This window comes from Nipponia nippon, unplaced genomic scaffold, assembly GCF_047370975.1.
Source record: "Nipponia nippon isolate SJK-2023a ecotype South Korea unplaced genomic scaffold, ASM4737097v1 scaffold_1, whole genome shotgun sequence".
NCBI lineage: Eukaryota > Metazoa > Chordata > Aves > Pelecaniformes > Threskiornithidae > Nipponia > Nipponia nippon.
The window spans coordinates 13,424,773-13,449,598 of record NW_028262290.1 but is presented as its reverse complement, the minus strand read 5'-3'; the positions used below and the strand labels follow the sequence as shown (position 1 = coordinate 13,449,598).

Here is a 24,826-nt window from a genome sequence, read left to right as displayed (position 1 = left end):
CTAACCTGCTGGGAAGGAGCAAAAGACTCCAAGTGATTTCTTTGGGGTTTGCCAGCTGACCTTCCTCTCGCTAGATAACAAGAGTGTGAAGTTTCAAACTCAAACACTTCAGCTGGAGCTGAAAATGCAGGTTGCGCTCTTGGTGCTGCTGAAGCAATCGATAAGCTTCTACCTCTTTTCTTGAGGGACTAGCAGGGTGTTTTGCTGCATGTAGTTCTTTTACTCAGAACCTATGACCATTTATTTTCTCTTTACCTATTCTTTGCAGACCCACAGGCATGGTGTTTCTCAGGTGTGTATACGCACACGTGCACAGCCGCTGCCAAAGAGGAAATTTTTTATATCAGTTCTGCTCTTGCAGTTGCTGAAGCTAAACCTTCCTCTCCCATTTCTTTAGGGGGAAAAAAAAAGCAAAAATGAGGAAAGCCAACTTTAGCTTTGGGACACAGCAGGTGAGTCCCTTTACAGAGGAGAAAGGCAATTTTGATGTCATTTTGTCGAAGTTCCCAGTAGCCCAATAGAGCTTGTTCTGGTACATGTCTGCTGCAGCAGATGTTTTGTGGGTATTTCCAGTCCGAACCGCAGCAGTGGTATCTTTGGAGATCAGTGTGTGAGTGCTCTCCACTGTCTGCTTGGCCTAAGAAATGTGGATTTTTTTTTTCCCCAAGAGGCCCCCAGCATTCATCGTGTTACTGTAACAGGGCTGGAGCACCAAATCTTTCAAATTCTGCATCTGTCAGTGGTAGTCACTGGAAAAGGGAATTGCTGCAATTCCTGTCAGTCAGCATTCCAGGGTGCTGGCGAAAAAACTAAATTGCCAGTCGGAGAGTGGAAGGGACAGCTGCTATTTTCTCCTTTTTTTTTTCCCCCTGACTTACATAGCTTTTCCCTCTTTTGTAGGTATCAGAAGTTCTGCTCACCTTCAGAGAGGTTTAAATACTGAAATTCCCAGGATGTAAGAAATGCAGTTCTGTGAGTAGGGTTTTTTTTCCTGTTTTCCTTTAAATGAGAAACCCAAGCTTGCTCAAACAGAAGGAAATTTTTTTAGGTTGTTTTTTTTAAAGACACTTTAAGAAATGTTTACAGCAAGCAGATCCAGTCTTTTGGAACCAGTTGTGTGCCTTTGGCACCTCTTTGCAACCCACAAAATAAAGTCAGCATTGTATTACCACATAGGCTGAATAATTATCTCGCTGCAGATATGAACCACATGAATACATTTAACTGAGAATATGGTCAGCAGAATGGACTGTTAGCACCATCTGAAGCTTGTTTGTTGTTTCCAAGCTCTACCAGCCATTGAAAGACAAAATCCTGCTGGAGAGTTGAGGCAAGGCGTTCCTCAGGAAGAAAGCCTGTATCGTTCGAAAGGGGAGAAGAGCACAGATTTGCTATGAGGTTGTTTTTCTGTGTGTGCACAGCACCCCAGCCCTGTCATCAAAACAGAAAACTATCTAATATTGAACTCTTCCCTAATCTGGTAAAATAACTTTGGAGGAACTTTATACCACGGGAGACACCTGCGTGTTTGGGTCCCTCCCTTGCTCCAAAGCAGCTCAGCCAGGAGCTTTTTTTTATATATATATATAAAAAAAATATATATATATAAAAGTATATATTTAAGAAGCAGCTGCACTATGGCCTTTTCTTATGCATTGCTAAAGGGTCTGGGCTGTGATTTCCCAGCAGCTGTGGCTGGTTTGCAGCTCTCCAGGTGGACCAGCCGGGGCTGCACTAGACTGACCTCGGCAAGCCCCGACTGGAGCTCCTGGTTCTGTGCCTGGCACAGCGTGGGCTCCTGAGGCAGCTCCTCTGGGCTGGTGCAAGGCTGGATAACAGGGCTAAAATTTGGATTGGGGGTTTGGATGCCATTGTTCTGGGCGTTTGCTGCTTTTCTGTAAGTAAATTTTCTTAGTGGAGGGGTTGAATAAGAGGGTTTTTTTGAGGTTTTTAAAATCAGCCCAACTCCAGTCCCATTTTTACCCTGTTTTATGGTGATGGAAATCTATGGTTACTTGGAAATCAGCAGAGTTTTGTTTCCATTTTTATTTCAGTGGCTTACAGACTGTTTTCTGTTACAGCAACACAAATCTATTTGGGCTGGAGCAGAATAAAACCCCAAATTGAAATCAGCCTGAAAAAAGAAAGGGCTATGTTTTATTAACAGGGGAGAACCCAGTCCATCAGTGTTTGGTAAAGACATGGTAAAAATTCCTTAATAAATACCTAACAAGCATTCAGAAATTGGTAAGCAAAAAAAACTGAATAGGGAATCCTACTTTCAGCCTTTTGTGAAGGTTACTGGCAATGAGTGCAGTTACTGGGAGAAAAGGGATGTGAAATTATGACGATGTTTTGTATTGATCGTCCCTCAGTAAGGTCTATAGCTCATATTCTCCCTTTGAATCACAAACGTTTCCTCTTAACTCCTTGGTGTTTAAACTGTCACATGAAACCTGCTAATCCAGCTGTGGGGTTTATTTTTTGTCAGTCACATACAAAGCATTGCACAGGATGGGCTCTGGCCTCTTTTTTTACAGCTGTGTTGGCTTTGGAGTGATGGGAAGAGTAGATACTGATTTAGGTGAAGAAAATTCAGCAGGAAGATGCCACGTGTGCATATTGTGTCTCTCAAAGTATATCCATGTGCTAGAAATGCTCTTTGCTCATCTCAAAAGCAAAGTTTGCCTGTTTTTTTGTTTTTCTGTTAAGTAGGTAGGGTTGAAATTCGGCAAATCTTTCTGTGGTCCTAATGAATTTGTGTCCTAATGCACCCCCGTGGTGGTTGCTTCCACAAAAGGAATAAACAAAGGGACCTGCTCCTGCTCTTCGAAGGTGGACCGCTAGTCCAAGGTAGCTGTTGTCTGTTGTTAAGTCAAAGCAAAGCAGTGATGCTGAGGGCGGCACACGGTCCGTGGGTGCCTCTGATATATCATAGCTGTGTTAAAGAGGATGAGAGAGAAGACAATAGCAGGCTGCTTGGAAGCTGCCCAGGTAGCTTGTGCATGGTCTCAGGTGGCTCTGAAATTATTGCAGCGAGATGCAGTTGTTGCTCAGCAGCGAAAGGAGACTGTAAATTCCTATTCACCTGTCTCCTACCACTCTGGCTGCATGCCAGAAGCCTGAGTGAGGAACTGGGGAGCATGAGATGGCTGCAGCAGGGCAATGCTGACCAAGAAACTATGTCTTGCTCAGAAGCTCAGGGAGAAACCAGAGCTGGAAGAGCTCAATTCCTGTACGTCCGCTCTCTGCGTCCCCTTCCAGTATTGTCCTGCAGAATGTTTCGGGACCAGGTGTTCAGCAAGAGATTTGATGGAGAGAGGGGAAAGGAGGCTGCTTTGCCATTTCCCTTTTTCTGTTTTCCCCCCAGCCCCCAGAGGGTGAAACTTGCCAATGGCTGCTCCCAGAGGTGCTGTCCCCTGCGAGGGGTGGCAGTGTGGGATGGAGCAGTGGTTCGGGATGGCTCCGATTGACACCCATGCAGAGGGAACCTAGGCCAAGTGCTGATGCGCTGTGTTATGAGCGGTCAGGGATGGTGTTGGTTTAGGGCGCTCCTGCCACTTGGGGACAGTGGGCTTTGGGACATTGATGAGTGAAAAGAGACAGGGCAGGGAGCTGTGAGCGGCAGTAGCTTTACCTGTTAGGCTTTAATTCACCTCCCCTTTGTAAGGCAGCATCTCTCTTCTGCTATTTAACAGCAATACCCTCTTTTTTTTACGGGCAAGATCCCCCTGATGGGGTTTTGTTCTCTGGGCAGCGCAAAGCAGAGCCATCTCTTCATGGGGGACCAAGCCCTGGGAAGATGCAGGAGGAGAGTTTCCTTCAGGTTGTTTGTGCTCAAGGAGAAGCATCTACAGCTGTGTCACGGTGGTGTGGCTGCTCTGAGGACAGGTTGGTGGGTTGGCTGCAGGTCGGGGGGTGTCTGGGGCAGGCTGCAGCGTTGGGCTGCGGAGGCACAGCAGGTCCGGCAGGAGAGCACAGAGGGCAGAGAAGCACTTTTCATGTGTTGGAAAAACTTGGGGAGAAGTAACTTGGAAAAACTAACTGGTTTATGTTAAGGCTTCTGGATATTTAACTATAAAGGAGATACTTGTTGCACTGGACTGTTCTCTACCAGGTAAGATTTAGATGGGTTTGGGGGCTTCAGGGTTTTGTTTGGTGGTGTTTTGGGGTTTTTTTTGTGTGTGTGTTACTTGGAGCTTGAGCAGTGAATTTGCAAACATTTTCTGTCAAAGCAAATAAATGCCCTGACAGCAGTGTGTCCTATGAGTGCCAGCACTACGTGCGGTAATGGCTTTGCAAAACGCGGCCGTGGTGCTGCCTCCTTCTCTTATGTGGGGCGAGAGATTCGGCTCCAGCTGGGGCAGCCCTCAAAGGCTGAAACCATCACTTGTACCTGTCACCAGAAAAGCCACCTCTCTAAACAGTGCACTCCTGAAAAAATCAATGCGTATTTCCCCCATGCTTGGTCAGGCGACCGTCTGGAAATGTTGGGCAGACTGCGTTTTACTTTTAAAAAGGAGAGGAAAATACTGCTGTAACTGAAGAATAGAGATGGGGCGGAGAAGTTAGTTGGAGAGCAGGAGAAACTTAGTCAGGAGAGGTGAGGCTTAGCCAAAAGCCTCCATTGCTCCCTTCATCTTAGACCTGGAAACCAGGCTTAGGCTTTGGATTGTGCCGGTGGTTCCCAGCCGGGAAGGGGTGAGCAGATTTCTTCCGTGTGACTGCAAACTTGCAGTTTGTCCTGCAGCCAAGGGGAGGGAAGAGGGCAAGTTTTCCCAAGTGCTCAGCGCTGCCCAGCCTTTGGTAAGGACGGGACTGCTGCTGCCTGGCTCTCCAGCAGCCCCAGCGTGGTGGTCCTTCGGGACCTTACTCTGTAGACAGGAATTGATGATGCTTGAAGAGGCGAAAGCAGGTTTTGTTCCAATCTTATTATTTCTAGTAGTGTCTCTTCTTCCTTTTCCATTAAGCATGATGTCACAAATGACATCAGTCGAATAACTGCTTGTGGTTGTCATAGTCACAGCCTGTGACACCCAAACAAAGCAGTAGGAAACTGAAGCTGGCATACAAATGCTGTAATATTCATCACATTCCTTTCAGTTAATAACTACGTGGTTAGGTATTTATTTTCCGTTGGAAAAAAAAGAGGGGGGCGGGGTTAAAAGCACAAACTTGAGTCATTGAGGGGGAGGAAGGTTGTCCCCAACTCCATCTGAGCAACGCAGCCACACTTCTCCCTCCCGGTCTTCTTCCCCTATGCCAACATGGCTCTGGACTGCAACTGCCCAACTCCCTCCTGCAGCCATTCCCATCATTGCAGATTACATGGTGATGCCACAGCATGGATGAAGGCAATGGGAGAAGTCCCACCGCCTCTAATGCAAGCTGTGTCCCCAGGGAAAAGCCTCCCAAGGGCTGGCAGCGAGTGCCAGCAGCAGCCGGGGGTCAGCTGGCTTTCACTGCTGGATGGCTGAGGTTGCCATCTTCATGGTGCGCGGACAGAGAGTGCAGAAGGGTCTTTCCAGCTTGGTTGGGGACGGGGTGTGATTGGAGGGGGGAGGAGTTTGTGGGGGTTTGGGGGTTTCTTTTTGTTTTGTTTTTATTAAGTCTGTAAAATAAGCTATTTCATGTGAGTGGCAGAGCCGGTTTGCCCTTGCAAGGTTTAATCTCTGCTCCTTCAGAGTTTTGCACAGTTGGCCTGATGGTAGGAAGGCACCTGCTGCAAGAAATAATTCCAATAACTTAAAAAAAAATTTTATACAGAAATAGATGTGGTGCAAGCGCCACATTTGCGAGACAAGCGCTGGAGGTGGGTGGTCAGGGCTCGCTGGGAAGGAGCCGCGTAAGCCCCTTGCTGCCACGGGCGCACGGGGAGCTGCCATCCTCACGCCCCTCGCCAAAACCTCCCTTGCCCCGCACCATCCCCCTTCGTGGCCCCAGAAGGATGTACTGACCCCGAGCGCTCCGGTATGGCTTCCCCAAAATATTTGGGCACGTGATTCCTGGGCTGAGCCTGGATAACTACCCAGCCCTGCCTGAGCCAGGGGCAGGCAGCGAGCGTGTGGAGGGCAGAGTCCGGCAGCGAGCGCTGCCCGGCTCGGGGGCTGCGGGTTCAGGCATTCGGTGCCGCAGCTCCCGCGGGCGCTTGCAGGGGAGGGGGGTGCTCATTATATAATAGCTGGTGGTTGATTAATATGCTGTGAGTCAGAAACGCCAGGGTATTTTAGCTTTCTCTAGTTGCTATGGCAACATTATTTTAACAAATAGCTTTTTAATATTTAATTAAAACTCATCTTTTGGCAAGCTGGAGTAAGAACTATTACAATTGCTACTACAAAGGGTTAGCAGTGAGGTGTATTTCAGAGCTGCTTTTTTTTGGTTAGGGTTTTTTTTTCCCCCCCTCCCAGAACTGTCAGCTTCCGGGGAAAAAAAAAAATAAAAAAGAGGGAAAAAAAAAAAATCACTAATTCATTAGTTGTGAGAAACGTATGCTTGTTCCCAAGACACAAAGCAAATGTAAGTAACTGCAGTTACTCTTCACAATTGAAGGTTGTCACTTCTTTAACATATAGTGCCAAGCCAGCTCCGTAAGGACGGACCGGTATGATAGTATTTATTTAATTGCTGCTTTGTCGCTGGCATTCCTTCTTCTACCTTTGCCTGCCGGATGAGATCATTCCCATTTTGTTTGCTTCATGTTCCCTCTGTGTCAGGTTGGATGCTTTTCCCTCGCCAGCTTGTAGAGGAGGCTGGTGCTGTGTCCGGATCAGGCTCTGGACTGGTTCCTAGTCTTTTTTTAGTTGAGCTCCTCCGCTCCCTGATACTGAACGATTCTGCAACAGAGGCAAATGAACAGAGAGTTAGGTCTCCAGAGAAAAATAAATATTTAACAGCTCTCTTTGTAAATACCCTTTATTTATAGAATAGTTGCAGGTTCTATCATGCTTGGTAAATGGAGATGCTTTTTATGCAAGAATTCTGCCTTGAGGGACTCAGTGGATACTTAATGTCATCTGTGATATAATAATGAAATAAATGTGTCGCTCTCATGGGATTCCCTCCCAGCCCCTATTTTCTGTGATTAACTTCAGTATCGCACGTTTTGTCTCTATTCACATTGCATCCCTTAATATTGTACTGAAACCTTATTTGGAAGATAACACCTTTATTTCCAGAGGGAAGAGGCAAGGCTTTTGAGTGTTTTGACTCATGCCAAAGAGTCTGAAACTATATGTACCTCCATCACAGATCACTGAGGTGTCTCGCCAAGTCCCTGGGATTGATGTGCTTGGCCTCTCGCTCTCCCAGGGTCTGGGATGGTGCTGTTATCCCATCTTATAAATGGAGAAAGGTAGACTTGGAGAGATGGACTAGGATGTGTTTCACCCCAGCTGCCTGTAAGTTAAGCAGTTATTCTATAGTAGCTGTCTAACCACTTCTGGGATCAACTGAGAGACTGCAGTGTTTGCAGAGGTGTTTCACCCTGCTTTAGGAGGGATGTTTGAGGCAGGTCACAGGTGTAACCCTCAGAGTTGCCCGTCTCCCCCCAGTCACTCTGAGCTATAAATTACATAGGGAAAATTAGGCTGGAGAAGTGCCATCCTGCATGAAAGATCTCCTATACGTATTTCTATAGGTGGTCCATAATGGCGTCCCAGGCTGAAGGATGTCCTCACTCGTTACACTGCTCTGGTCAGGTAGTGTCATGTCCCCCTTGCAAAGCAGCACAGCTGATCTCTGCCACATGTTGCTCAGGGATGGGTGTCTGGGGTTGGACAGCTCAGAGGGAGATGCAAACCCAGTCCCTAGGCATGTAAACTGAGGTGCAAAAGATTTTCCTGAACTCTTCTAGCAAGCCGGGAAGAGCGCTAAGGCTTTCCTTTGTGTTTGTGCTGGAGGTGTACTGTTGCAACCAAAATTATAGTGATAATATTATTGCTGCTGTAATATTGCAAATTGTATGGGTGTGTTAGGCAGTTCTTAAAAGCATCCTTCTGAGTTGCATCCTATGCTTCTCAGTACACTAAGTTTTTTGATCTCTGTTTAAACCCCTCTGCTAGCTGATGGCAACCTCAAGGAATCCAAGGAACTGTGATGGGAGCAGAGTCTCTGGGTGGATAGTGACAAGCATGGAATAGCACATGCTCACAGCCACTCGGGTCAGCTGCTGGTTCCTGGAGAGGTCGGGGAAGCAATCCTTTCTGTTTCCTACCAGTAAGGAACTGAACCGTACTGCAAAAATCAAATTTGACTGGTTTCATAGCAAAAGTGGGTCTCCGTGAGGCTTGCAAGCCAGCAGCCAGGACAGGCTTTGCAGACGGATGGCAGGAGGCCCTGCCATGCCGGTGGGGCAGTGTGGAGGGACAGGCAGTGACTGTTGTGGGGGAAGCTGAAAAGCAGATGGATGAAGCTGGCATTGCTGGTGGAGCGGAGGCGGCGAGCGCTGCTACGTTAAGGAACACGATCAGGCAACTACAGAGGGACAAGGGGGGCTGAGAGGTTTGAACTGAACACCCTGACCAAGGGGAGCCTGTGGACCTGCTCCCTGGGAGGAGGTGGGAAGAGTTTGGTGATGGTGACTAGCACGGGTAGGGGTCTGAGCAGCAATGGTTTTGACTATTACAGGGTGAAGGGTTAAGTTGCTGAAATGGGAATTGTGGTGAAAAGGCAGAAGAATAATGTTTCTACCTGGAATTTTCATTCTGCGGCAAAATTTTGAGAAGGATACAGAGAAAAATGCTGCAGGATAGTGATCTTGCTTGGGCTACATGCTGGAGTGTAGGAGAAATGCCTCCAGGTTACGGGTGAGAGAAACGTGGCCGATAGCCAAAATACAGGCAGTAGAGCAGATGGGAGAGCAGGGAAGGTCAGGATCACGGCCATTCCCGAGCGGAGGCGGTGCGGAGGCGAGCAGAGGGCTGTTGGGGAGGGATGGCCGTGCCAGGAGCCTGTGTGGTGGAGCAGACCCGGCTGTGAGCGATTTGGGGAATCCCTGTTGCGTATTGCTGCTGAGTGCCGTGATGGGTGGCAGGTCTAGATGGTCAGCAGGTCTAGATGGTCAGATCTGCCCTGGAAAATGGTTCCTGAGGAGGGAAATCAGGTTAGTCAGGAGGGGGGAAAAAAGTAGAATACGAGAGCCTGTATTTTTGTTTGGGTAGATGTGCACTGCAAGGGGAAATAAAGGCTCCACTGCAAACACAGACTGATGTAAAAGAGTTTACCTGCCAGGTCCCCAGCTCAGCCTCAACTGCTCAGCCTCAACTACTCAGCCTCTCCGTATGGGTGTAATATGCTATATGGACTTTCAATTTACAGTAATTTGGGACTGGTACGTTGTCTGGAGAGGCACGACATGCGCTCTGGCAGGTCTGACTTTCCCACCCCTGAGGATAAGGGTGGATTCAAGCTGGCAGAAAGCCCTGCGCGGGAGCGAAGGGCACATCTCTCCTGAGCGAGTGCTCAGAGATACTGCAGTAACAAGGACTCCCCAAAATGAAGCCCAAGGTCCGTCCTTTTTTTTTTTTTTTTTTTATGGTGGTTTAGGATCTATGCACACACTTTGCATTGCAAGTCAGTGATCTGTCCCAAATCCCTTGTAACCAAGCATGCGGTCTCTTACCCTCACCCAAACCTTCGTTCCCTATGCTTAAAGCTAATCCAGGCTTTGCTTGCTTTCCTTTTCACTGGTCCCAATTGATTTAAAACACACTGCTACTTCCACGTCTGCCTGGTAAGCAAGAACATCACGGGATGGAATAGAGAGTCGGGTAAATTGAAAGGAGAGAGATGGGAAGTGACAAAAATTGCAGTGAACTTTCCTGGAGCTTCCTGTCTCCACCTGTCCCAGACCTTTCCTTTATCTTCTGCTGCCATCAGTAGCTTTTGGTAGTGTTGTCTTCTCCGTGGCTGCTCACTCGCGAGGGTGTCTGTTGGAAATCAGGGAGGGTTGATATCCTGAAAGCAGGAGTGCTTGAACCTGCGAGTCTGCTCATGTATTGGAGAAGATACTTCAGTCTCCTAACCTGGCAAATGCAAGGAGGGGTGAGTATCCCATGCTTCGCATCATGAATAGTTTCACACAATGCAACCGTGATATTTTCACGAGCACTGTGTACTTAGTCCCAGTTTTGCTGTTGGTGGAGTTAGGGTAGAGCATCACATCCACGCTGAGCACAGTATTGGTCTCTGAGTTGTCTCGGTTTTCACTGTCAACATTAGTCATGACTCAGGTATAAACAATCTGGCATGTTTCCTGTCTGCACTTCTCCAAGCACGGTCTTCTGCTTGCATGCCTCAAACCAGACTGTAACTGCATTTGCCGCGCTCTGAAATCCAGCCAGGCTTGCTACGGATGAATCAAACCCCGCAGTGCTCAGGGTGGCTGGGTTTCAGATGCTGCCGTGAGTGTGTGTAGGAAGGGTGAGGAGTGCATGCGGCACATGAGTCTCACAGGAGGAGACTCGAGCTCCAGCAGAATGGGGAATGGTCTCGCATTTATTGTTATTATTTGTTATTAATATTCTATTTAAATATATTTTACATTATTTATATATAATTGTCCTGGTTTCAGCTGGGATAGAGTTAATTGTCTTCCTAATAGCTGGTATAGTGCTGTGTTTTGGATTTAGGATGAGAATAATGTTGATAACACACTGATGTTTTAGTTGTTGCTAGGTAGTGCTTACACTAAGTCAAGGACTTTTCAGTTCCCCGTGCTCTACCGACTGAGAAGGCTGGAGATGCACAAGAAGCTGGGAAGGGGGTACAGCCAGGACAGCTGACCCAAACTGGCCAAAGGGCTATTCCATACCATATGACGTCATGCTCAGTATATAAACTAGTGGAAAGCTGGCCAGAGGGCCGCTGCTCGGGAACTGGCTGGGCATCGGTTGGCGGGTGGTGAGCAATTGCATTGTGCGTCACTTGGTTTGTATATTTTTATCATTATTGTTATTATTATTTTCCCTTTCTTTTCTGTCCTATTAAACTGTCTTTATCTTATAACCTTCAAATCTTACTTTCTTTCTCCCCTGCCTATTCTCTCCCCCATCTCACTGCGGGGGGAGTGAGTGAACGACTGTGTCGTGCTCTGTTGCCAGCTGGGGTTAAACCATGACAGTCCTTTTGGTGCCCAACATGGGGCTCAACAGGTTGAGATGATAACAAATCTGACCAGAACATGTTGGAACAAATTTGTTATAAACATTCACTATATTAGTTTGATGGTCACTGGTCACAGTGTTGATTAATTTGCTCTCAAAGTTGCTGTGCTTGTTCTCAGAGTTGTGTTACCTAAGACCTTACTTGCCATATACGTTCCCTGTTGTGCTGTTTGTCACCTCTGGGAGCTGGGCCAAGGTTATCATTTTGCTGTACTCTGTAGCACTGGCTTATGATATGCTAAAATGGCTGGTCGTGAGACGGATCTGGTATTTGTACTCAACATTGCCGTCATCTCTGTATTTTGGGAGCCGTCTCTCAGAAGCTATTAATAATTATACTCTTTACCTTTTCTCCTCGGAGAGCCAATTTACGAGGGAGACGCCTTCCTTCACCTTCCCCTTCTCCAGGCTAGTTACAATAGCTCTTGAGAATTTTTAATGTCCTTGGGATGTTCAAACCAGCATGTTCCTGTTGCTCCTACTCCTGAATGTGTCTCAGGTCTTGTTTAAAGTTAAACAACTATTTAAGAATACTACCCAGAGATCTGCCCCGAGGCTGGATAGTTATGAGTTGCAGGGCATGTGGGATAGTATGGGCAAGTACCTAAGACAGTGGGCACCTCCAAGTGTTTTGGAACTTCACCCATGAACAAGTGCAGAATCCTGAAAAACTAGTAGAATATTTTGGAAAAAGTATGCTGTCACCCTGGCAACTCCAGAGAGACACAAATCACTGCAACGTGCTGGGGCTTGGCCCATGCCTACCAAGCCCTGTTCAACACTATTCAGTACCCTCAAGGGGAAGAGAAGGTCTCTGGATCTGATGACAAAATGACAGGAGCTGCGGCTACGCCAGCCCTGGCAACAGGCACTGCAGCTGAACCAGAGAAGCAACCCGTGCCGCCCTATGCACAAGAAGAAATGTTGGGAGCGAAAGTCAGCTCACTTAGTAAGGGATGATGAAAAAGCAGGGCCATCATGAGAAGAGGAAGAACTCGTAAATGGGATGGTAACCACCCAGTCCCTATCCCTGAGTGAGCCGCAAGATACGCAAAAAGATTTCGGTCGTCATCCAGGTGAGCACATTGTTGCCTGGCTGCTCCGATGCTGGGATAACAGGGCCAGTAGCCTGGAATTAGAGGGTAGGGAGGCCAAGCAGATGGGAACCCTTTCTAGGGAAGGGGGCATTGACGAAGTGACTGGAAAAGGGGCACAATTCCTCAGCCTCTGGAGGCAACTCCTGTCGGGCGTGAAGGAAAGGTGTCCCTTCAGGGAAGATGTTATATGTCACCCAGGCAAGTGGATCACCATGGAGAAGAGGTATCTGGTACCTGGGGGAATTAGCCGTGCTGGAGGTGATTTATGATGACCTGGACAATGAGCAGTTATCCAAAGATCCAGATGAAGTCCAGTGCACACAACCCATGTGGCAGAAGTTTGTACGGAGCACACCATCGTCGCATGCCAGCTCATTGGCAATAATGACCTGGAGAGACAGAGAGGGACAAACAGTAGATGAATTGGCTGGCCAACTCCAGCAACACAAAGAAAGTCTCTCTTCCTCCCTACAGGCCTGTGTCTCAGCTGTGGAAAAACTGTCTGAAAAACTGTCCTGGGAGTTCCAGCAACTCAAAGAGGATAGGTCCTACGCACCACCTGTACGGACCAGTATCCTAGCCATTAGGAGTAAGCGTTCCTCTGCTCAAGAGAGAGGATATAGCGGGTACACACCACGGGCCACCCTGTGGTTTTACCTGCGTGACCACGGAGAGGACATGAGGCAGTGGGATGGAAAATCTGCCTCGACCCTAGAGGCATGGGTACATAAGTTGCAAGGAAAAGCAATAACAAAAGGGGGTTCTCCCAGGAAAATTGCTGCTCTGGTTTCCTGTGGCCAGTTCCTCAGACAGAGTAGAAGGCCTGATCTCGCTTCTGGTCTTAATGAAGGGACTTCAGACTTGTATTTACAAGAAGTGAGTAACAAATACTATGACCAGGACTAGAGGGACCCTGCCTCCAGCCAGGTGGAGGAAAGGGACAACCGGGTTTATTGGACTGTGTGGATTCGAAGGCCTGGCACATCAGACCCACAGGAGCACAAGGCTCTAGTGGACACCGATGCACAGTGGGTTTTTTGGAGAATGCATATTCCAAATCACAGTCTGATTGTAAGCCCTCTCTATCAGATGACCCGGAAGAAGAACGATTTCAAATGGAGCCATGAGCAATGACAAGACTTTGAACAAATTAAGCAGGAGATAGTTCATGCAGTAGCCCTTGGGCCAGTTCAGGCAGGACAAGTGTAAAAATTGTGCTGTACACCGCAGCCAGGGAGAATGGCCCTACTCGGAGCCTCTGGCAGAAAGCACCAGCAGAGACTCAAGGTCAACCCTTAGGGGTTCGGGAGTTGGGGATACAGAGGATCCAAGGCCTGCTATACTCCAACTGGGAAAGAGATATTGGCAGCATATGAAGTGGTTTGAGCCGCTTTGGAAGCGGTTGGTACTGAAGCACAGCTCCTCCTGGCACCCCGACTGCAGTGCTGGGCTGGATGTTCAAAGGGAGGGTCCCCTCTACACATCATGCAACTGATGCTATGTGGAGTAAGTGGGTCGCACTGATCACACAACAGGCTCAAACAGGAAGCCCCAGTCACCCAGGAATTTTGGAAGTGATCACGGACTGGCCAGAAAGCAAAGATTTTGGAATATCACCAGAGGAGGAGGTGATGCGTGCTGAGGAGGCCCCACTGTATAATCTGCCAGAAAATGAGAAGCAACATGCCCTGTTCACTGATGGGTCCTGTCGTCTTGTGGGAAAGCACTGGAGGTGGAAGGCTGCTGTAGGGAGTCCTATATGACAAGTTGCAGAAACTGCTGAAGGAGAAAGTGAATTGAGTCAGTTTGCAGAGGTGAAAGCCATCCAGCTGGCTTTAGATATTGCTGAACGAGAAAAAAGGCCAGTACTTTATCTCTATACTGACTCATGGATGGTGGCAAATGCCCCATGGGAGTGGTTGCAGCAATGGAAGCAGAGCAGCTGGCAGCACAGAGGCAAACCCATTTGGGCTGCTGCATTGTGGCAAGATATTGCTGCCCTGATAGAGAACCTGGTTGTAAAAGTACGTCACGTAGATGCTCACGTACCCAAGAGTCAGGCCACTGAAGAACATCAAAACAATCAGCAGGTGGATCAGGCTGCTAAGATTGAAGTGGCTCAGGTGGACCTGGACTGGCAACATAAGGGTGAATTATTTCTAGCTCTGTGGGCCCATGACACCTCAGGCCATCAAGGAAGAGATGCAACATGTAGATGGGCTCATGATCGAGGGGTGGACTTGACCATGGACGCTATTGCACAGGTTATCCATGAATGTGAAACATGTGCTGCAATCAAGCAAGCCATGTGGTTAAAGCCTCTCTGGTACGGAGGACGATGGCTGAAATACAAATATGGGGAGGCCTGGCAGATTGATTATATCACACTCCCACAAACGTGCCAAGGCAAGCGCCATGTGCTTACAATGGTGGAAGCAACCAATGGATGGTTGGAAATGTATCCCGTGCCGCATGCCAGCACCCGGAACGCTATCCTGGGCCTTGAAAAGCAAGTCCTGTGGCGACACGGCACCCCAGAAAGAATTGAGTCAGATGACGGGACTCATTTCCGAAACAACCTCATAGACGCCTGGGTGAAAGAGCATGGCACTGAGTGGGTGTATCACATCCCCTATCATGCACCAGCCTCCAGGAAAATCAAACGATACAATGGACTGTTAAAGACTACACTGAGAGCGATGGGTGGTGGGACATGCAAACATTGGAATACACATTTAGCAAAAGCCACCTGGTTAGTCAACACTAGAGGATCTGCCAATCGGGCTGGCCCTGTCAAAACTTTTATGTACTGTAGAAGGGGATAAAGTCCCTGTAGTGTGCACAAAAAATATGCTGGAGAAGACAGTCTGGGTTATTCCTGCCTTGGGCAAAGACAAACCCATTCGTTGGGGGGCAGGAGGAGTGAGCAGATGGCTGTGTGGTGTTTAGCTGCTTGCCAGGTTAAACCACAACAGTAATAAATATATATATATAATCATAACTAATGATTAGATATTAATTATTTTATACTATATAAAAACAAATAGAAACTGCAATTTTCTTTAGCTCTGTTGTAAAGCATTCAGTGGATCCCCATCCTGATGTGACCGTGCTCTCTGATGGCTTTCTCTTAAGTAAAAGCCTGCTGAGCGGCCGTGGACAGGCTATCCCTCTGATACTGCCGGAGTGCAGAGACGGAGCAGCTTTCTTCTTTGATCTTGCTTCTGTCGGAGTCAGTAGCAAAATTCTGGAGGACTTCAATGAGCCAGGATCAGCCCGTCTAAAAATACTCCCAAGGCACTTGGAGAAAGCACTTGTGAGTAGGTGAGAAGCAGCCCATATGTGCCTGCGGGGGGGAAGGGAGCGCACCCTTAATAGGGATTGCTTCATTATAGATGTGTTCCTTTTGGTGCATGTTATCAAAAGGAAAGAAACTTCTGCAGCGGTAGCGTAACATGCAGTGCCTCCTGTTGCAGCAATAAGTTTTGGTCTGTTACTATAGAAATTGTGCCACTTTTTATAAGAGAAGATCCAAAAACACTTTGCTGTCTGTGAAAACCTGAGGGGTGCATTTCGTGTGTGTCATGAGAGTCTCTGAGCATCTCTTTCCATCCAAGTCTGGCTGAGTAATTGTGTCAATTTGGATGAACTCCTGACTCCATACGTTAGCCTCGTGCTAGCCCTGACTGCCAGAGGTAGCAGTGAAATTGGAGGTATGCCTTGTATGTTAAGTGGTGTAGAGCTGCCAGAGCTTGCAGCAACGTAGACCACCTTCTGGGATCCCGGAGAGGGTTTTTCAGTGTAGGAAGCGGACAGGGCAGGCTGGGGGTTGGGTTTGCATGCCCTGGCATGTGGTGTGTGCCCACGGTGGTGGCACGAGGGGACAGTGGTGCACATCTCCCTTTCTAGCAGAGAATGGCTCCAGTGTGTCCTTAAGCCTGAGGCTGGCCAGGCAGAAGAAAATCTTGTGCTTAGCCCCTGTGATGGCCCCAGCACTGCTCTGCAGCCCTGGTGTATCTGGTCCACGCACGGCTGTGTGCTCAGGGACACAACAAACAGAAAGGAGGGAGATGGTGACCTCCAAACAGCTGCTGTGGTGGCAGTGGGGAAGGAAACAGTGTTTTAGCTGCTTTTGGTTTTGGTAGAGGGGTAGGTGACTCCAAAAGAGCATTTGAATAGCAAAACAGGTAGCAAGGTATTTTGAGGTATTCATAAGCAAAAGGAATAAACATGAAAAAAAATCTCATTTATAAGGGTGGAGAGTTTCTAGGCTGCATCCCTGGGTTAGGAGCGCTGGGTAGCACAGCACTTACAGGCGATGGAGCCGTGTGATCATTCCAGTATATTGGTTTGCTTCAGGCTCATACCTGCCTAGCACCATACCTGCCAGGCTCCATACCTGCCTAGCACCTCTCTGCTTGTCTCTCCATGCTCTCCTCGCCCAGAGGTGCTGGGTCTGCAGGAGGGCGCTTACCGTGCTGCTGGCAGTGGCTGGGGCTTCCCACTTAGCAAATATTGGGTTAAAAATGGGTTAAAAACTGGCTGGATGGCTGAGCCCGGAGAGTGGTGGTGAATGGAGTCAAATCCAGTTGGTGGCCAGTCACGAGTGGTGTTCCCCAGGGCTCAGTACTGGGGCCAGTCCTGTTCAACATCTTCATTGATGATCTGGATGAGGGGATCGAGTGCACCCTCACTAGGTTTGCAGTCGACACCAAGTTGGGCAGAAGTGTCGATCTGCCTGACGGTAGAAAGTCCCTACAGAGGGACCTGGACAGGCTGGATCGATGGGCTGGGGCGAACTGTATGAGATTCAACAAGGCTCAGTGCCGAGTCCTGCACTTGGGTCACAACAGCCCCATGCAATGCTACAGGTTTGGGGAGGAGTAGCTGGAGAGCTGCCTGGCAGAAAAGGACCTGGGGGTGTTGGTTGACAGCTGCCTGAACATGAGCCAGCAGTGTGCTCAGGTAGCCAAGGTGGCCAATGGCATCCTGGCCTGTATCAGGAATAGTGTGGCCAGCAGGACCAGGGAGGTGATAGTGCCCCTGTACTCAGCACTGGTGAGGCTGCACCTCGAGTACTGTGTTCAGTTTTGGGCCCCTCACTACAAGAAGGACATCGAGGTGCTGGAGCGTGTCCATAAAGGGCAACGAAGCTGGTGAAGGGTCTAGAGCATAAGTCTTATGAGGAGCGGGGTTGTTTAGTTTGGAGAAGAGGAGGCTGAGGGGAGACCTTATCACTCTTTAAAACTACCTGACAGGAGGTTGTAGCGAGGTGGGGGTCAGCCTCTTCTCCCAAGTAGCAAGTGATAGGACGAGAGGAACCAGCCTCAAGCTGCACCAGGGGAGGTTTAGATTGGATATTAGGAAAAATTTCTTCACCAAAAGGTTAGTCAGGCACTGGAACAGGCTGCCCAGTGAAGTGGTGGAGTCCCCATCCCTGGAGGTATTTAAAAGACGGGCAGACGTGGTGCTTGAGGACATGGTTTAGCGGTGGACTTGGCAGTGATAGGTTAATGGTTGGACTTGATGACCTTAAGGGTCTTTTCCAACCTTAACGATTCTATGATTCCATGAAATATTAAAAAAGAAAAAAACAACTAGTAGGTTTAGCTGGTGAATTACCCCTGCAAATCACAGTCCCTGCTTTGGGCGCCTGGCTTCTGCAACATGTTGCTTGTCTCCCAGCAAATACACAGCCATACCTATCAGGTCTCTGGCCAGTCATAGATATGTATTGAAACTGTTGCTTGTTCTCCTAAAAACCTCAATCTATTTACAGTGTTCTGGGATGTGTCAGTGGGACGGAGCGCTGGGCTCGGGTGTCGTGTCCTCTTTCACGGCTGCCTGAAACATACGCCTGTAAATTTAGCGGCAGTAACATCAATGTAATGAGCTCTGAGCGATGTATGGCATCGATAGCACAACAGCTGCTGGAAAATTGCAGAGTCCCTTTCCAAGACCCCTTCCCAACACCCTGAGCACCGAGGTGACGCCACACCAACCACCCACTGGCTGTCAAAAGCCTCCCTTAAAACATGCTGCTTTTGTGCTGCTTTCAAACCCCCAAATTTTGCAATAAATGATCATTTCAAAATGCATCAGTTCTTGCCCCCTGCAGCGCATGTCTGTGGCTCCTCTGGGCCCAGAATAGTGTGAGGTGGAGGCTTCTGGGGTGCGTTGAGCATTACAGCATGCTCACGTTTTGTGTCATCACCGCCAGTGTCCAGTGCCAGGCCCATTCTGGGGGAGAAACCACCCTTTTTTCTGCATCCCCATCAGTTGCTATCAACCATATCACTTTGCCTTTCAGGAGACTCTAGCAGAATTAGTCTTGCTGTCACTGTCCGATGCTGCTCTGCTTTTCTTCCAACACTCAGTCCTGAGATCTCCAAAAGGAGGAACAATCGCTGGTGTCACCTCCCAGGAGGCGGTGACATTCAAAAACTTCAAGTAATTAGTTGTGCTTTCTGTTTTAGATAGCACCAAATCTATTTGAGTGAAAGAGCCAGCCATTCCATTTGCTTCGGCAAGAGTAGCCGGGGCATTACGTAAAGACCTCGGTGTGTGTCCTGGCGTTTCCCCTCACTCTTCCCGCTGGTGGGAGCCTTGGCTGGGATGGCAGTGCAGACCCAGATAACATCATAGCTGGCATATTTGCTGGGGTTTATGTGCCAATGCTGTGTCAGACACCTATATGAAATGTGTAGGACTTCCTTTTTTTTTTTTTTTTTTTTTTTTTCCCCAGGACACTGAACTCCTGGGCATCCCATTAAATTGCATGGAGATTTGGGTACTGGACACATCTGAAAATTAGTCTGTGGCTGCTTTACAAAGGCTGGATTTTGTTCCAGGCAATTGGAAGCTGGGCGGGGAAGGGGGGAGGCTTTGTATTCCTGTGAGTTAATTTGGTGGATTTCTTCTTACTTGGTCAAAAGGATGACTGGTAGTGTGGCTAGGTCCACACATGCTGCCAGCCTGTGCATCCTTTCGTGTGTGGGTTACTGGAGGTGACCGGTGTTCCTCTGCTGCTCCTGATCTGAGACCCTCTTTGGCAGAGGCTGGGTGCCAAATGGCTTTGTGCACCTTCAGCGCAGCAGCAGTTAACTCAAGGTGAGCCGTGTTTCATAGGAAGTCCAAGAGGGTGGTCCCCTCTTCGCAAAGGTTGATGTCATTCTGGTGGACACCACTTGCTCTTTGCCCTCTGCAGGATGGAAGCACACTCAGCTCTTTGCCTTCATTGGACTGAAGGGATTGAACAAAATTTGTCTGACTGCATGTGTTGAAATTTGTTTGGTTTAACCTTAAAACATATTTGCCTGCAAGGGGCTATTGTCAGAGACAGTAACACTTGGTGTTGCTTGTTGTTCCTGAGCCACCAATTGTAAAGCATCAAGCTTATTTCTCAAAATTGCTATTTTTATCATAGTATAAATGGCTAGTAGAGAGTTGAGTTTTGAAGAGTATGTGTTGACTCATGGAGACAGCAATATTTAGCGCTTTTTTTTTTTTTTTAACCTTCAAAGCAATTTACAGCTAATAATGCTCCTTAACTCCCCTTTGAGCATGGAAATAGTGTGTAAACTCTTTGGGACAGGGACTGGGGCTTGTTTGGTTTTGTAGCACTGAAGCTGTGATTGGGGAAAAGCTGTTGATCTGGGATAACCTTCTTGCTATAAAAATACTGCCTAGTAATCATACAGAGAAACCACTTTAAGTGAATAGCTCAGAAATGCTGGAGAAGATACTGGGATTGGGATGTTTTTAGTGCTAACAGTTAAACTGTATCCTGTCTTTCTCAAATTTATGAAAAGCGGTTTTATCTGTCTCGGGAGGTTTTCTTTTGTTGTTTAAAGTTCCATAAATCTACATGGGAGATCTTAAAATTGGATGAGGACTGTGTGACTAACTGAGGCATTTCTGAGTTAAGTTGTATATTGAAGCATAAGAAAATAAAGGTTCTCTTGGCTTGTTACATTAGTAAGATATATTTGAACCAGTGTGTTGCATGTCATTAAACATATGGTGAATCACATCTAACATATATGCCAAAAAGAGTCTGAGATAATGGGACCAAAATGTCATGCAGTAACAATATTCACATAACAGAGTAATTTCCTGGAATATAATCCTTAGGGAATGTAAAATTGAGTTTGAAAATGTATCCCCACTTCTGTCTTGCCCCTTGTAAAGTAAAAACACTGGAAATTGTTAACCCCTTGGTTGTTCTTAGAGCAACTTGTGAATGTTAAGCTTCTTGCTGGGTCTCAAGTGCCTTTTTCCTACGCCAACTTTGCCTGCCCAAGGGCAAAGTGAATCCATGCACCATCCATCTGTAGCATCACTACACCCGTGCTGCCTGTAGTGGAGATTCCCCACAGAGATATGGATGTCTTCGGCTTTGTTCTTCATGTCTGCCAGCTGTTCTTCAAGTCTTCAGGTCTCCTGAAGCAGTGACCATTTTGGGTAACACTGCTGCTGTGTGTAATGTAATGGACAGAAAAAGATTCTCTGGGCTTCTTCTGGAGTTTATAGGACATATTCAACTAAAAGTCATTGCGTGTAGTTAAGCGTATTGCATGCAGTTAAGTGTATAGAAAATTGTTGCTGGCGCAAACGGTGTTGTTCTCTAGGAATCTTCTGCACCTTAAGAGAAAGTATAATCTAGTCTAATTATGGTAACCTATCCTAAAACTGCGGTAATGAAACTTAAGAGATTGCTAAGGTTGTAGGGTAGGGTTTTCTGAAAGCCAGCTTCCAAATCTGCCTAGACTGTCCTTAGTCTGTGTTTTAAATGTTAACTTCAGCTTCTAGCTAGCCTTCTTTAATTTCCACTGTGTTAGTCAAGTGGCTAATTTACTGGGAACTTTTATGGGCTCCAGTCTGTTTACACAGTCCTTATTGAATTAGATTGGAAAAGCACTGTGGAATTTGAAAGAAAAGCAGAATGTGGATTTGTGATCTTTCCTTTCTTGTAGCCTTTTTGAAGGAGGAAGCCTGGGGTGTCTTCATCTATGTGTAGATAAAAATTGCTAGCAAAAATATAGCCAAAAAAAAAAAAAGTGTTTTATCAGTGCTGCCTTGGCCAATGTGTTGAGCCTTCAGAGTTGAGATGGCCATGCTTGTAGGTTGGGCTAAAAATTGGGCAGGAGTGAGGGGACATTGCAGCTCCTGTGCATTCGGCATGGGAGAGGAAAGCCTGGAGCCGGTGACCAGGGCTCTGCTCGGAGAGGGAAGGTGCCCCTGCGGGGCAGGATTCGGCAGCAGCAAGGCTGGCCTTTTGGCCATGTGAGCTGAATTCAGGAGGACTGTAGGAGGCTGAGGGCAAAGCTGGTTCTTACTTATTCTCCTCTTCGCTTCTCTCCAAGTCCTTATAGCCCTTTGCTGCCTATTCCTTTCTCTCCCCCTTCCCCTTGTCAGCAACCCAAAAACCAGTTGAGGTGCAACTCAACACCTGCTGTTTTCATCATCTACCTACAAATCGCCCTTCTTCCCCTCAGGAAAATCCTGCTCTATCATCTGTGCACGCACACAAAAAATAAACTTGCGTCCCCACCAGGATAAATGCTGTATTAAAATCACACATGCAAGATCATCAAAGCTCTGGTTTAAGCAAGGCAGACAGAAAATGCCCTGCTGACCTAATGCCCATTAAAAAAATACATCTGTAGCTGGTGTCAATGGGCTGCTTTCTTCTTTTCCTTTCTTTTCTTATCATTTCTGTGCTTTCTCTTCATAAGAACTTCAGTGCTGCATTAAAGAGATTACAGGTGCTTTTCATCTTTACCTTTTTTTTTTTCCTCCCAATTTTACTTCTTCCCAGTAAGCCTCAGGGGGTTTTGTTGTTTTTTTATTTTAAAGCGATTGATTTATAACTCTCCTACCTGCTGGGAAAGATTGACCCGCTACTGAGCATCTTCAGACAGCCCTTCTTTTGAGTCACTCGGGACTGGAAGCAAACAGAGGGCTGGGTTCAAAGGTGTTTCTTTCCTGGTGCTATTTACACCCTAAGGAAACAGCGATGGCATGTGCTTCTTTTTAATATATGTCCTGTGTTTATGTGCCTGCATCTTGAAATGGGGTTGTTTAAGGAGGAAATACTCCCTCCCCCCCCGATTTCTTACTTCAGATCTGAATGAAATCTCGTTGCACTTTGTTTCTCTCATAGTATGCTTTTGGTGGAGTTTTGCTGTGTGGTTTTGGGGGTGGTGATGGTGTTTTCGCTTATTCAGTCTTCAGGCAGTGCTTTGGTTCCTCTGAAATGTGAGGCATGGATCCCACCTGAAGCCTCTTTCAGTGGGTTAAATAATTTGTGGTTCGCCTCCCACTTTGCTGCCCCAGTCTCTCTCTGCAAGTCTGGGGCAGGAGACACGGGGCGAGCAGCGGTGCTGAGCCACCACGACAAGAAGTGAACGGGGAAGGATGCCTTCCACATCAGTTCACTGCAAGCTTGATGGACCATGGGGGCCATCCTGTTCAGCATTTGAAGCCCTGAAAAGATATCTCAGGGCAGTCTGGAAAGGGTGTGTGTCGTTGTCCCCCCCCCCCCCCCAGTTCCTGCCATCTGATACCAACACTTTGTTTCACCTTCAAAGGAACAAACTTGATGTGCCAGGATGGCTGTTCTTCATCCTTTCTAAAGGATGAATCAGAGAGTGCTGAATTGCCTCAGCTGGGTCTTCTGCTTTTATGCATTGGTCTGAAAACACTGACCTCAGCGGTTAGGCTGATTTATTCCACAAAAGGAGTAAAATCTGTCCTTGTTTGAATTCAGTTTTGAAAGAATAAGATATAGAATTAAAAACAAATGACGAGAAGAAAACAGAGGCCTTTTTTTAACTTGCTTTCCTAGACCTAATATTAAGGCTCCTTTTCTCACTCACACAACGGCTAAGACCGAGTCCCACGGACATCACCCTTGAAATCTTTTATTCAGTGACACCTTTCATCATTAGGAAACAGCTAGAGATGCCGCGTTTGAACCTTGACAAGTAACGAAAGAGGCCAGTGAAGATTCAGACACCGGCCCCGCTCTGAAGATGATTCAAACGCAGGGTGACCCATCCTGCCTCATCTCTCCCGTCCCTTCTTGCCTGGGGATGGTTTGGATGCAGTTAACTGATGTGAACCATCAGTATTTGGAGAGGAGGGGTTTGGGAGCAGAATTCAGCAGCCGGATCCAATTTCTCAGCAGTGTTGCATGCAGTTGGGCTGCGTTTCATCATATTTGCTTTATTTTAATAAGTGTTACGAGAGGACTGCTCAGTGACTGAGTGAGGATTTTCCATTACAGGCTCTGCAGCTTTTTCACGCTCCCTGGCTGTCTTTCCTCCTCTTGCAGTACCATGCACAGGATAACTTTTTGCTTTAGAAATGAATTTTTTCAAAAGGAGAGCAGACACCCATGGCCTGCATGAGTGGGAAGGGATTTTAAGGGTTTCCTGTTTGTTCCCTCTCTTTCCCCTCTGATTTTTGCCCTTTAATTTACTGTTGCAAGGCCACAGGAGATACCAGAGGAATTGAATGCATTGGGTCATATCGGGCCCAATTCCTCCCCAAGCCAGAAGCAGCCCTCCTCCGCAGGGACTGCCTCTATCAGGAGTGTTTCTGAAGGCCACACAAATCAGGAGCTATATGAGTAGTTTGCCTGTTTCCTTCTGCCCAAACTTCCTTCACCCCCCGAACGTTTTGGTAGGGCTGGAGAAGGCAAAAGGCATCAGAGGAGAAGCAGATCACCTCCACAAGACAAATCATGAAGAGAAGATGAACTTCCGGGAGAAAACGCAAAAGTAATTCAAGAATTCAGTTTTTCTTCTTGGGTTCCTCTTTCAAATGTGGAGCACGCAGTAAGTCTTGATATAGTTCCCTGAATATCACAAAAGTCTTGAGACAGGAGTTGCTTCAGGAAATGTTTGTGAGCAAGCGTTTCCCCATCAGAAGGCAACTGATCTGCTGGAACTGAAGCTCTTCACATACAAGGGTGTTTTGCCAGTGCTTTTATCAGGAAAGATGCCCAAAGCCCAGGCTGCGTTTGAGAGAGGTGATGGCTGATGAATGCTCCTCTGAGATGCGGTTTTGGGACTCTGCTATCCCCAACCTGGATAAGGTTGGGACTATTGTCTCTCCCCTTCCCCCCTTCTTATTTGGATTTTGGGATCGGGTGACTTCAAATAGTAGCATCAGCTCTTACGGTGCAACGTGGTTTTTCCTTAACCTCAGAAACTGTTGTGCAACTAAACTTTCACATAAAGCCTCAGGAGAAATAACCCTGGACTGCTCCAGTCTGGGTGATCGTAGTGCTTAAGGCAGAGTCTTGCAGGTGATTAGGCAAGGAGGGAATGCTGCTGGGAAGGGGAGGCAGGGGGAAATCCCTGGGAGCTGACTTGTGTGTCAGCTTTGGATCCCAAGTAGTTATACAAAGGATTTGGCTACGTGGCTAGGTTGAAGAGTAGCCAAAGACAAGATGTGCCTGGAGGTCTTAGCTCTCGCATGTCTGGGGGTGCTGAATTTCTAAAGTATTCATTAAAGAGCATGGGGCGGGGGATGTGTGTGTTTTGGAGGAAAACT

At 47.5% G+C, this 24,826-nt stretch overlaps 1 protein-coding gene across 7 annotated transcripts in view; it reads left to right on the top strand.

The window, feature by feature from the left end:
* Window positions 1-24,826, top strand: part of ZHX2 (zinc fingers and homeoboxes 2) — a 97,517-nt gene that overhangs the window by 31,640 nt on the left and 41,051 nt on the right. For 3 of the 7 annotated variants that reach the window (XM_087746894.1, XM_087746902.1, XM_087746885.1), the window contains one exon: window positions 901-972. The exons of 2 other annotated variants lie outside the window; for them this stretch is intronic. The gene's annotated coding sequence lies outside the window, so the exon portion shown is untranslated. Of the gene's footprint in view, window positions 1-414; window positions 453-900; window positions 973-1,780; window positions 1,898-24,826 lie in introns of those variants that run through there. 2 more of the 7 variants (XM_087746909.1, XM_087746926.1) reach the window with 2 other exon arrangements.